At 36.5% G+C, this 13,600-nt stretch overlaps 1 protein-coding gene across 9 annotated transcripts in view; it reads left to right on the top strand.

Moving 5' to 3' along the window:
- Nucleotides 1–13,600, top strand: part of LOC118451242 (tubulin monoglutamylase TTLL4-like) — a 139,049-nt gene that overhangs the window by 17,313 nt on the left and 108,136 nt on the right. For 2 of the 9 annotated variants that reach the window (XM_085658793.1, XM_085658797.1), the window contains exon 1: nucleotides 10,199–10,337. The exons of the other annotated variants lie outside the window; for them this stretch is intronic. The gene's annotated coding sequence lies outside the window, so the exon portion shown is untranslated. Of the gene's footprint in view, nucleotides 1–10,198; nucleotides 10,338–13,600 lie in introns of those variants that run through there. 9 annotated transcript variants of the gene reach the window in all.

Below are 13,600 nucleotides of genomic sequence, written 5' to 3'. Positions count from 1 at the left end.
CTCCTTCTTTACCACCACCTTTATATTTCTTCCCGACGAGTAAAATGAAATATTTGTCGGAGCCCCTACTTTCTAAATTGAGATAAGCTTTTCCCATGTTCACATTCGAACATTTTAACATTCGACTATTTCTAATACCAATATGGGTTCATATATATGGAAAGCAATAAAGACTATTTTCTCTCTCTCTCTCTCTCTCTCTCTCTCCTTCTCTCTCTTCCTTCTTGAGGATTTGCATTTAGGGTAAAAACGAGTCGGTAAAACGGAGGAGAATGAGGAAGGAGACCCTTTTTCGTATTTTGTTAGATCTTAAACGCAGGTGCTTTTGGCAAATGTTACCGAAATAATGGTAGGCGCATGATCAACGTTGCCCCGATAGAAGTTAGCAACAGGTAGTAAAGGTAGGTCCCCCTTCTCCTTTGGCAAGATCCGTTTACGACATTCCTAATGCGTTATTCTTTGTAAAGCAGAGGGTTGGAAACCGTTAGGGGATGTGACCATCGAACGGTATTATCCATAAGGGTCAACATTTTATTTTCGATTGGGCGATACTTATTTTTATTTAATGCCTAACTAAATTGTTTTTTGTTGATAATATATGGGTACCCTTTTTGGATTTATAAGTTTTACGTAATTATCTCGTAGTAAAATGTTTCATATTTCAAGTGAAACGTAATTTTGCATTTATAAATAAATCATATTATGACAGTTTTATGAAAATATAAATAAAAATCGTAGACGAGAGATCGTTTATAATAATATCTATAAAACTTTCTCTATTTTAATGGTATCTGTACTTGTAGAAAAAGGCAAAGAAAAAGAAATAGAAAGAAAAGTAAAGAAGAAAGAAGGGAGAGATAGCTGAAGGATCGACGAGGTCTCGAGAAGTCAGGACAACTCGTGCAGTGCACGCGATCGGCACGAGTAGGTCGATTAACGAACCCCCAAGGCATATACAGTGCGACCTACGATGTCTGGGTAAATGTATGTACTTGGAAGAGGAGAACCCTTGGAAAGTCAGTCCGTTTAAGTGGTGTGTGTGTGTGTGTGTGTGTATGTATATATGTATGTATGTATGCGCGCGCGCGTGAGATAGAGAGAGAGAGAGAGAGAAAGAGAGAGAAGCCATTTGAGAGGAAGTAAGAAGGGAAAGGGAAATGAGTCGTGAAGTCTCCGAGCAAAAGGGCCAGTAAAATCGGTCGATGCGCCGCAAACGATAGCCGTGGGCGACTTTAGAGCGGCGCACTTTTACACACCTAGTCGCAAATAAGTGTGCACGGGATATGCATTTAGCGCCCCCGGCTCCGTATCTCTTTTCTTCTCTTTTTCTTTCTATCTCTCTCTCTCTCTCTCTCTCTCTCTCTTTCTTTCTCTTTTTCTTTCGTCCTCACTCTTCTCTTTCACGATGCACACGCTTATACGCGAAGATATCGGCAGCTGGCCTGAAATCGTGAGAGACTCGGGCAGATGGCTCGGCTCTTCGCCTTCTTCGCTTTACCCCTGCGCTCCTGCCTTACCACCCGAAAGATTCCCGTATACGAGAACACGAGCTCGCGTGTACGTGCACACGACCACTAAAGGATTCCCTCTTAGCCTTTCCTAAGGAAGGAACCACCGAGGATGTTTCCCACGGACTCCTGCAGCCTCTCTCATCTGCCGTACGCGCGTTACTTCGACACACGTATCGACCAAGACGACGTGTCCTCGATCCCCATGCCATATACTCTCCAGTCTCTCTCTCTCTCTCTCTCTCTCTTTCTCTTCTATCGATGATCTAAGATCGGCGAAAGTTATTCTCCTAGAAAGACTTTACCGCTGCTCCTTTCGATTCTCATGCTTCTCTTCGAACACGTGCTAGCGATTAGGTATTTACCAATACATACATACATACATACATACATTTATATATATATATATATATATATATATATATATATATATATGTGGGTAGACACTGTTAAACGTGATTTTCTCTTGGTGTTCATGTAAAAGTCACATTATATGAATTTAATTACAAGGAAACGCGTTTCACTCTGTATGTACTTATTTATTTATTTGAAACTTATCGAACGATAGGAATTCAAGTCCACTCTTTTGGTCGATACGAGCGGCTTGTTTACAAAGAAAGAATTCTCTTTTTTTTTTCTCTCTCTCTCTCTCTCTCTCTTGAAAGAGGGGGGAAATCTCGAACCTGTTGCGTCTCGAGTTCCGCGAGAACGCGCGCTAATGTTCAGCACGCTTGGTCGCGCGCTAACACGTGTCCTCTCTTATGTTCTGTCTGTCTCTCTCTCTTTCTCTCTCTCTCTCTGTCTCTGTCTCTGTCTCTTTCTCTCTTCCTTTTTCTCTTCATCTATCTTAAAAGGCAAAAGGAATCACCGTTTAAGTGGACTGCTAAGATTGTTCATTCCTCTCACTCTTCTCGTCTCTTTTCAACTTGACGTTTCATCCTCCTTCTCCTCCTCCTCCTCCTCCTCCTCCTCTTTCTTTTCTTCATTCCTCTTTCTCCACCTCCTTTTCTGCTTCTCTGCCTACGCTCCTTTTTCGTTTGTCTCTTCTTCCCGTTAGCGTGGGTAGATGAACCCATAGAGCACTACACGATTAACAAAAATAACATACATACGGGTCAAAGAGAGCGAGAAAGAGAGAGAGGGAGAGAGAGAGGGAGGGAGGGAAAGTTGCAACCCAAGACTGAATCGATTTATCAATGCATAAATTAAAATTAAGAAAATCTAAATGAAAAATGAAGTCTTAATTATATTTTTCACTTGAGAGTCGAATGGAATTTTGAATTCTCTTTTTTTTTTAATTTTTTTAATTTAAAAAAAATTTTTTTTTCTTAAATAATATCTATAAATCCGATCGAAATTAATCGTCATAGCGTTTATCGAGTAGCATTGGCAATTGTTATTACTGGTTCGATAGGAACATGTCAATTTGATAATAATATATTAATAATCAATGGATATGATTTAATTCAATGTGCATAGACGATGCCGAGATGTATAGATGTTAGTAGTGCACGTTTGTCCGAGTCAAGTTTAATTTGTTTTATCTTTGATGATAACGAAAAACATGTCACGAGCATTTCTCTCTCTTTCCCTCTCTCTCTCTCTCTCTCTCTCTCTCTCTCTCTCTCTCTTTCTCCCATTAATTTTTTTCTGTATCTCTTGATCTCTGTAGCGCATTGGAATAATTATCGATTTGCTTTTACTCGCTAATAATATTTACAGTAACGAGTCAACGACAGAGTTGGAATTTCTTCTTTTCTAATTATAAGGTACCATTGCGATCTTAATCGATTCTTCATGGTACGTAGAACATAGGTGGAGATTACGTGTTGACGATAATGCGCTAAAGTTGTAGGAATGTGTTTCGTTAATTAAACGACTAACTCTGAATGTCTCAGTTATCATCCTTTGGAGAAACTTCATTCTTTTATTAATGCATACGAATGTGATTGGATATGTTTGTTTCGTTAAATCTTGTGATACGTGACACGTCCTCTTAATATTTTTTTATAATCGTAGATATCGAAGAGTTTCTTTCCTTTCCTTTTTTTTCTTTCTTTTTTTTTTTTTTTTTTTTTTTTGACCGTTAAAAAAATTATACCAATTATCGACGATATTTATTTATCGCTTTTCTCAGAAATTTCTATCGTTTTGGATGAAAATTAAAATTAAAATCGAAGTGCAATAATACCGTGGGTAGCGTGCAAGAAACCTGATATAAGCCAATGACAAAAATAAATCTTTTTGAGATATTGACTTTTAATGATTTTATCGGATTGTACGTACAGTTCTTTTTTCTTCTATTTTTTCTTTTTCTTTCTTTCTTTTTTTTTCTTTTTTCTTTTTTTTTTTTATGGAAACTAAATTACACGAACATGTTTAGCTTACGTTTATCGTCATGTAATTAATAATACTTATCGTTCAATTAATAAAAATATTGATGCAAATAAATAGAAAGAAAGAAATTAAAAGTAGAACATTTTTCAAAACTTATTTCTTATTTTTTTATTTTTTTATTTTTTATTTATTTATTTATTTATTTATTTTCTTTTTCTTTTTTAAGTCATATATCATTGATCGTTGCGTGGACTCATAGAATTGCTAAAAAAAAAAAAACGATGTCGAGTTAGATCAAGAGGAGAAAGACGAAGAATAAGAAGAAGAAAAAGAAGAAGACGAAGAAGAAGAAGAAAGCGCGCGAAAAAGGGCGAGAACGTGAATGCACGTGGCCCCGCGGTCGTCCACGCGTGGAGGTCGTTATATGTGGGTCCACATCTCATCGTTCTCTTTTTCTTATTCTCTTTTTCTTAGATGTGAAGGTGACGAGAAGGTCTAAGGGAGAGAAGAGCAGGCGATATATAGGTACCTTTTAGGACTGTGGGAATTTGGGACATGTGCGTGCCTACGCACGTCGTGCTCGTGGGCCGCGTGCTAGGGGGAAATCTTACGGTGTGTTTAGAAAGAGCCGGTGAAAAGAGGGAGAACGAGAGCGAAAGCAAGAAAGAGAAAGAGAGAGAGAGAGAGAGAGAGAGAGAGAGAGAAAGAAAGAGAGAGAGTAAGGAAGGACCGGGCCAAGTCGACCGCCATAAGGCAACGGAATCCATGGGAATATCGAGCATGTGCATCGCTTCTTCTTTTCGCTCGTGTGTTGCACACGAGTTACTGTGTTCCTTTTCTTTCTCTCTCTTTCTTTTTCTTTCTTTTTATCTCTCTTTTTCACCCTTATATCTCTCCTTTCGACATCCTCATAAGGGATTTCGTGACCTCACTTTCATTTCGTGAATACTTTTCCCGTTCAGAATACTCGACCACGTGGCCGTGTTATTAATCAGAATACCGTATATCGGTATAGATCTTAGATACAATATTCTTCTACAATATTATTCGATTATTTTATTCTTCGATATTTGTTTCTCTATCGTGTAAAGAGATCTATTGAACGATATTACTCGATATGATACTTCAATTCTACGTTCGATTTTATATTTATTTATTTATATTCTTTCATTGTTGTTGTTGTTGTTGTTTTTTGTCTTCTTTCGATTTTTTTTCTTCTTCTTTTTCATTTCTCTTTTTCTTTCATTTTAAGATAATCCATCATTTTCGTAGACACGTAGTAAATAATTATTAATAGGCATAACGTTTAAGCGATTCGATCTGTAGATATATTTTCTTAAAGATCGATGATCATAAAATGAAAGTCGATTGGATATATCGTGTACATATTAATCCTTTTCTTTTTTTTTTTTTTTTTTTTTTTTTCGCTTTTTTTTCCTTACGATTGACAGCTGTCAGATCTAAGCATTGTTCGGCGTGTGATCTTGAATAATTCTTTCAACACGATTCATCCTTCTCTCTCTCTCTCTCTCTCTCTCTCTCTCTCTCACTCGTTCCGATTATTATCTTGGCAACGAACGTTACGAGCCATTCGTTCTCATTACTTTTAACGTATCTAAGAAACGCTGGCGTTATTCCAAACGCCACATATTCTCTCTCTCTCTCTTTCTCTCTCTCTCTCTCTCTCTCTTCCTTTCTTTCTCTCATCGTTTTCGATGACAAGAACGAAGACGAAGACGAAGACGAAGACGAAGACGAGTTAATTATAAGTTCATTGGAGGCAGAATACGGCAACGTACGCGAGTAAACTTACGAATAGGAAAGAGAGACGATATACTTGCGATACATTGACGGCTATATAATTATCTCTCTAATAATTTGCAACCTTGTAACGATAAACTGTAAAGAGGGGGGAGAGAGAGAGAGAGAGAGAGAGAGAGATCATTAGCGGTCGAGACTTTCTCAAGCATCAACTCTCGTATACGATACTCTAATCCGATAATAAAAAATATATATAAAATACATGCAATTATGTAGGAGTATATATACCTATTACGTGCTACGATGTCGTTGCATCTAAGATAAAAAGAGAACGTAAAAAGAGAGAGAGAGAAAGAGAGAGAGAGAGAGAGAGAGAGAGAGAGAGAGAGAGAGAGAGAAATAAGTACGGGAAGCATACTAATCGAGCGAGTCTTCGATAAGGGGAGCATCTCTCGCGTTCCGGTTTTACGATGAATATCCACTTATCCCTCTCTGCAGATGTCCAACGAAATGAAAAGTATACGGAATCGATGATTAAAAAAAAAAAAAAAAGAAGAAAGAAAAAAAAAGAAAAAAGAAAAGGAAGGAAAAGGAAAAAGAAAAAGAAGCGAAAAGAGATTAAAAAGAATGGGATATAAATAAAATAAATAAAAGAAGAAAAATATATATATGTAGATGCGAAGAGGGATATAAAAAAGAAAGTCTTGTAACGATCGGAGTCGTTCGAAGGATCGCACGGACGCGTACGGTCCTTCCCGGTTAGACCAGAACTCACTTTTTGTTGTTATTATTTTTGTTTTTTGCTTTTATTTTTTTTTCTTTTTTTTTGTTTCCCTTTCTTTTTTCGTATTAATAATCCTCTTCATTCGATACTCGTGGCTTTTCGTTCTTCTGGATGCCCATCGTGGTAATTAGAATAAACTCTGTTCCCGTTCATTCATTGCGTTATCTTTGGATGAACGGGCATGAGTAGGTACAATCGGGGCGTTTACGAGCCACTTTTTTTACGCTCTTCATTCTTTTTTCGAAGGTCATTTTATACTTTGAAGGAAGGAAAGGCACCTGACTTACTTACTCACCGTGTAACATTAGCCAAAGTTGACTTTCACGATTAAGGTAGTAGTTGTAGTTAGTTAGTAAGTAAGTATCAACCATTCACAGATAACGTTAACGATACTCTTTCTACCTACCGATGAGCTTATTCGCTTATGTATTTATGTGTGTACATGTGTGTGTGCATGCATGTAGGAAACCTAAAGGCCAAAGGTACCGTTCACTGACTTTGAGTTGGAAAAAAAATTTCCTCTCGAGTCGAGTAGGTACTTAATCGCCGTGGGTATGAAACGAGCGAACGTTTATGATCGCTCTTTAAATCTCCTTCGATTTTCTCTTCTCGGCCGTGTGAGTTAAAGGGTTTAATAATAAGTCGTGATCAAAATCTTTGTTGTAATATTTCTGAGGCAGCTGGGAAAAATAAATTATTTTTTCTCCTTTTTTTTTTTTTTCTTTATTTTTATTTTCTTCTTTTTCTTTTTCTTTTTTTTTTTTTTTTCTTTTTTTTCTTCCCCTCATTTGTTCGTCCATACACCTACTTACAATATTTCATTTCAACTTATCGGTGTTAATTTGTTTCTTCTTCTTCTTTCTTTTTTTCTTTTTTTTTTTTTTCTTTCTTTCTTTCTTTCTTTCAATCGGAAGTAAATATAATTGCGAATAAACGAGAAAGAGAGATAAAGCCGAGGAGTATAGAAACTTTCGCGAATAAAAATTGTCCACGTCTTCGTAAGTGGCCAATGTCATTTATCTCGTTAACGCGGATATAGTTTCCGCCACATGAAACGATTAATTAATCGACTTATCAAAGGTATGTGGCGTTATAAAGCATGTCTCGTCGATCGGTTTTCGTGCTCATTAAAAAGAACGAACGAAAAGATACGAAGGAGGGAAAGGAGAGGGCAAATGAGAGGAGTGAGGAGAAGGAGGAGGAAAAAGAAGAAGAAGAAGATGTATCATCGGTAATATCTAAAGTAAACTTCAAGAAAGCAGGTCACAGCGAGAATTCAGAAGATTCAACCGATGAGATGAATCGATAGATAGATCGTTCGTTCGTTCTTTCGATCGTTCGTTCTTTCGATCGTTCGTTCGATCGTTCGATCGATCGTTCTTTCTCGTAAAGTCGAATTCAAACAAGTATCTAAGGTTAATATCGGTTTGCCGTTGAAAGTTGTCGATGATGGATGAGAATAATTTTCACGATGATAAACCCTGAGTAGATAATGATGAAGTAACTGGTGAAATTTCTGTCTTTGTACTTTTTGGTTTAATACCGAAAAAAAAAGAAAGAAAGAAAGAAAGAAAGAAAGAAAGAAAGAAAAAGAAGTTTTCTCTCTCCCGAAAAAATAAAAGGAAAGGAAAGAAGGATGTATGCATATCCTTCTCGCGTAGGTAATTACATTGACATTATAAATCGAAACGACGGTCGGTTGTAGTCTCTTCGCGAAGTTTCGAGATCGCGTCAAATTGCTGGTCGTCGAAGGAGGAACCGTCGAGGAATGAAGAATGATCAAAGTAAACGGGAACGAACGAACAAACTAAAGAAGAAGAAGAAGAAGAAGAAGAAGAAGAAAAAGAAAAAGAAGAAGAAAAAGAAAAAAAAATGATGATGGTATGAGGGCTTCGTCGATATTCCTTCCGGCTTATCCTACCGTACTTTATATACAGTACTTATATATGTGTACATATATATATACATATATGTATGTAAGTAGGTAGGTAGGTATTTCCAATAGAATTCAAAGTTGTCTTAGTCCGTCGTCATGGTGCGCTTTCGTTGCGGACCATGGGCTGCCGTTTTACGGGAGCAAAGAGAATTTATTCTTTCGACGGTCTCTCTTAGTGCCCGCCGGCATCGAGCTCGAAAGATAAGAATCGCTCGTTTCCTTTGCGCCTTCCCGAAACGATACTTTCAATGTATATATGTGTGTATGTATGTATGTATGTAATGTATGTATGTATGTATGTATGTATGTATGTATGTATGTATGTATGTTCGCGCAACAAACGGCAATGTATAGCCTAAAGCGATAAATTCTCTTTCTCTCTCTCTCTCTCTCTTTCCCGCCCCCGCCCCCCGCCAACCCCCGGCCGTCATCCTATACCCCCATGATATTTTATATTCCGTCGATAGAAATTAAATTTCTTTTTCTTTGAGAAAGCTTACGAAATGTCTCTTTCGAAGAGACATTGCTGTCTCTTCGAAAACGATTCTTCTTTATTATATCGATTTCCTCTTTTCTCGTTCGACAATAATTCTTAGCCAATACGTAGTATCGTATAACTATATACTCCTTTGGGAAAGTATAACAATTTAATGTTGACGTCGAGTTCATTATCGTACGTAATACGTAAACTTTCGATCTTCTTTCTTTTTTTTTTTTGTTTTTATTTTCTTTATTTATTTATTTTATTTCTTTTTTCTTCTTTTATGTATATATATATATATATGCGCAAAGGAACATGTAGAATAAGGACGCGAAATATTTTGATAGTCTGTACTTTTGAAGATAAATAAGAAAGGAAAAAAAAATCAAGAACGATCGATGCCGACATGCTATATATGCGCATATATAGGTTATATATATATATATATATATATATATATATATATAAGTACTTAAATCGATTTATAGGTAAGCATCGTTTACATCGAAAATAATTCTTTATTATAACGATTTTCTTTCATTGTGTACACAATATTTCTCTTAATCGCAATCGTACCCTTTTTAACGTAAAAAAAGAACAGAAAAAAAAGTAACTAATTCTTTTTTGGAAAGTAACGATTTAACGTTGACATCATGTTCATTATCGTACGTAATACGATAAAGAAAAAGAGCTTTCGATTATTCCTTCTCTCTCTCTCTCTCTCTCTCTCTCTCTCTCTCTCTCTCTCTCTTTCTCTTTTTTATATTACAAAAGATAAGATATTACAATAATGGGTGGATACATTTAAAGGATGAAAAAGAAAAGAATTAAGAACGACGATTACTTTTATATAAGTATATAAGTAAGTACTTAGTACGTCAATAGATGGTTTCATAAGTAAAGAAAGGAGGGGATGAGAAAAGGACGAATAGAATACAGAAGTGAGTGAAGAAAGAAGCGAGAGAGAGAGAGAGAGAGAGAGAGAGAGAGAGAAAGAGAGAGATAGAAAAGGGCCACGTTCCGTCCACGTTCCATGCACACGCCTTGGTTTCTGCGCCACCGTATGCGTATTACAATCACGACTATGACGATCTCGACTGACGACGGCCAATGGTCGTTGAGAAGGGAAGTATATGTAAGAGGAGTCACACCCTACTCCCTGCTTCTTGGTAAGAACACAGTATAAGAGCGTGTTATATACACTCTGTTATAATATGTGATGGCATGTCGAATATAGACACGTACCTATACGCATATCTATAAACATATAGAAAGAGAGAAAGAGAGAGAGAGAGAAAGAGAGAGAACACTTTTGAGTCCTCTTCCTCACTTCAACTTTTATAAATACACACACGAGGCAGTAGTGCGTGGCGCACTCTCGAGAAGGTGCGTAAGTTCGCATCTGCCCGAGATTCTCACGCGCGACGCATCTGTCTCAAGTTCCCACGAGAGAAAGACAGAGAAGAGAGAAAGAGAAGACGAAGAAGAAGAAGAAGAAGAAGACGAAGAAAACGAAGAAGAAGCCAAGAGGTACGAAGAAGACCACCTGAACAAGTTTACGTCCCTCTTTCGTACTCGTGTCTCTCTCTTTACGCGTATATCTACCCTTGTATCATCCCTGTGTATATATATATATATATATATATATACATGGGGTAGTAATCTTCCTTTTTTTACTATGAGTTCTATCTAATTTCCCTTTGCTTTCAATCGAAATCCTCCAACGCTCTTCCCCCTGTCCCCTTTTCTTCTCTCTCACCTAAGGTTTTGATTAGAGAAAGATTGTCGTAGATATGCGCGCTTATCCCTGATAACTTGTTCTAACTTCCAAAGGGAATTATTTCCCTTTTATCGTTTTTTATCAAATTTTTCTTTTTCGCTTTCTTTTTTTTTTTTTTTTTTTTCTCTCCACGATCACTCTTCTTTATCTCTCGGATTTTTATATATATATATATATATATATATATATATATATTTGCGTTTTATACGCGGATGATATCTTTTTCTTTTCCTCCTTTCTCCTCCTTTTATTCTTTGTTTTCATTATTTTTCTTTCTCTTTTTTTTTTTTTTTTTTTTTTTTTTTTTTTTTTTTTTTTTTCCTTCTATGATAATCAAAGGTTTTATTTATATCGATTTGTATACGCACAAGTTTCGTCCGAGATAGGTCAGGTATTTGTTTTAGATTATCGTATGTTCGCGTTATTTATTCGAAAAATGTTGGGAGTGTTTCATTCTTCAAAGAATTTTAAAATGCCGAAGGAATAGAGTTTCCCTCTTGGAGGTTTCTCCTCATGAATCTTAATGTCTACGTTATAAAGATGGTAGGGCAACACTTTTCCTAGTATAAAGTTTATAAACATTCTTTCTCTCTTTCTCTCTCTTTCTCTCTTTCAGTCTCCTATTTTTTTTCTTTCTTTCTCCTTTTTTCTTTTTCTTTTCTGTCTCTCTCTCTCCCCCTCCCTCTCTCTCTCCGGGCGTGTCTCGTATCTACTTAAGTTCCATCCCGCAGTTTCTTACAACATTTTTCGACATTTTATGACCGCCCATCGTGTCTTCCTTCTCTTCCTCGTCGTTGTCCGATTTTGTTGATGAGGTAAAAAGAAAAATAAAAAAGAGCAAGAGAGATACACACACACACACACAGAGAGAGAGAGAGAGAGAGAGAGAGAGAGAGAGAGAGAAAGGGGTTCTCGTGAGGTACGCTATTAACTTCGGTGATGGGGTTGATTATATTTACGACGGTATTCGGCTGAGATCGGAAAGTTTTATAGTTAACAGGACGGTAGCACCCAGGGTTATGGGCTTTCATGGTAATAACTGTTATACATAATACTCGAATCGAGCGAGTCCTCCTCTTAATTTTTCTTTCCTTATATAGTTTCGCACCCTGACCGCACGCGTATATTTACCGTATATATTTACGTGAGTTAATAATTGCAAAATATAGCGCGTTAACACTTCCCCTTACTTACTACGATGCAACACAAGTATATAAAGTGTTTAAGAAGCATGTATGCAATGATGATGATTCTTTTTCTACTTCTTTTTTTTCTTTCTTTCTTTCTTTTTTTTTTTTTTTTTTTTTTTTGTGTTTTGTCTTCGCCTCTCCTTTTTTTTTTTGCTTGCTTGCTTGCTTGCTTGCTTGCTTTTTTTTTACTTCAACTTCTTCTTCACGCAATCTTGTAAATCGATCGTTATAAAATACTTCGATCGGGGGAATACGCGCGAACGAAATGCAAAAATGATTTGTAAAAAAAAATGAAGTTGCCTTTAACGAGGTTTGATTTAACGAGGGGAAAAGAGACAGACAGACAGAGAAAGAGAGAGAGAGAGAGAGAGAGAGAGAAAAGAGGAAGAAGTAAATTCGATAAAGCCGTCAAAATTCTCGTCTGCCATCTATAAAATTCTGATTTACATGATATTAAAGATCGATGAAAATCTTATTACATTATATGCGAATGTTTATTGCGGAGTTAGTTCCGTTATGTTTACGGGATGTTGAAAAATTCGCATGTATTCTTCTAAACGAAGTTTTCTTCTTCTTTGAGGAAGAAGAAGAGGAAGAAGAAGAAGAAGTAAAAGAGAGGAGGAAGAGGATATCGATATATTTTGTTACATAAACGTGTTCGTTCGTATCCTTAAACGACGACAACGATCTACCCGTATTCTTGGCGGCGCACACGGCGCAAATTAAATCGGTTTCAGAAATTCTTACGGAAAAAGGATTCGTGATCTTATCTCTTTTCAAAGAAATATAATAGTATAGCACCGCCTCTTCTTCCTCCGTTTATTGCGATGATACCGCCTGCCGTGTCTAGCAGACCATTTTCTTTTTTCTTATGATCTTTCTCTCTTTTTTTTCCTTTTTCTCTCCTCTCTTTCTTCCTTTTCTTTTCTGAAAGGCTTATACTCAGTCCCTTTGAAATCTCGTGAATTAATTGTACATGTGCTCTTAGCGACCAAGGAGATAATAAATTTCATCTCTCTCTCTATCTCTGTCGTAGAGTAGATAGATGTTCGCCTCCATTTCTTTTTCTCTCATTTTTATTATTATTATTATTATTATTATTATTATTATTATTATTATTATTTTTCTTCTTTCTTTCATTCTTCATTTTTCTTCTCCTGATCCTCTTCTTGCGTCTCGATTCTCGAGATTTTACCTTCTATCTTCTTCCTCTTCCTCTTCCTCTTCCTCTTCCTCTCTCTTCTCTTTTTCTCATCTCTTCTCTTCTCTTCTCTTCTTTTCTCTTCTTTTCTCTTCTTTTCTTTTCTCTCTTCTCTTCTCTTCTCTCGTTATCGTCTCACTATTTCCGGTCTACGAAAGGCGAGGTCTACATGGTATATACTAGTAGTTGTCGAGAGAACGAGCAACGCGAGTAGTAACTATGCGAAAGGCTAAGCAAGAAGCTTCGTACAGTCCTATAGAGAAGTAAAGCTTTACGTTCGATTATATCGAATCATTTCAAAGAAAAAAAAAAAAAAAAAGAAGAAGGGAAAGAAAAAAAAGAAGAGGAAAGAAAATGGAAAAAAATGGAAGCAGTAAAAAAAAGAGAGAGAGAGAGAGAGACAGAGAGAGAGAGAGAGAGAGAGAGAGAGAGAGAGAGAAAGAAAAAAGAGAAGTCTAATTTGTTCCACTGATATCTGAAGTCATCTTTTTTGAATTTTAATTAAACAGCCAGTTAGAGGAAGGACGTGTTTGAACGTTAATCGATATTAATATATATATATATATATATTAAATCGTATCGAGAAAATGGAATGACTCCGTGTTCTCTAGAGCGTTGCTTG

Source organism: Vespa mandarinia, chromosome 8 (genome assembly GCF_050613455.1).
Source record: "Vespa mandarinia isolate Hongniang chromosome 8, ASM5061345v1, whole genome shotgun sequence".
Taxonomy (NCBI): domain Eukaryota; kingdom Metazoa; phylum Arthropoda; class Insecta; order Hymenoptera; family Vespidae; genus Vespa; species Vespa mandarinia.
The sequence above is the reverse complement of the archived record's forward strand: the minus strand, read 5'-3'. Positions and strand labels throughout refer to the sequence as shown.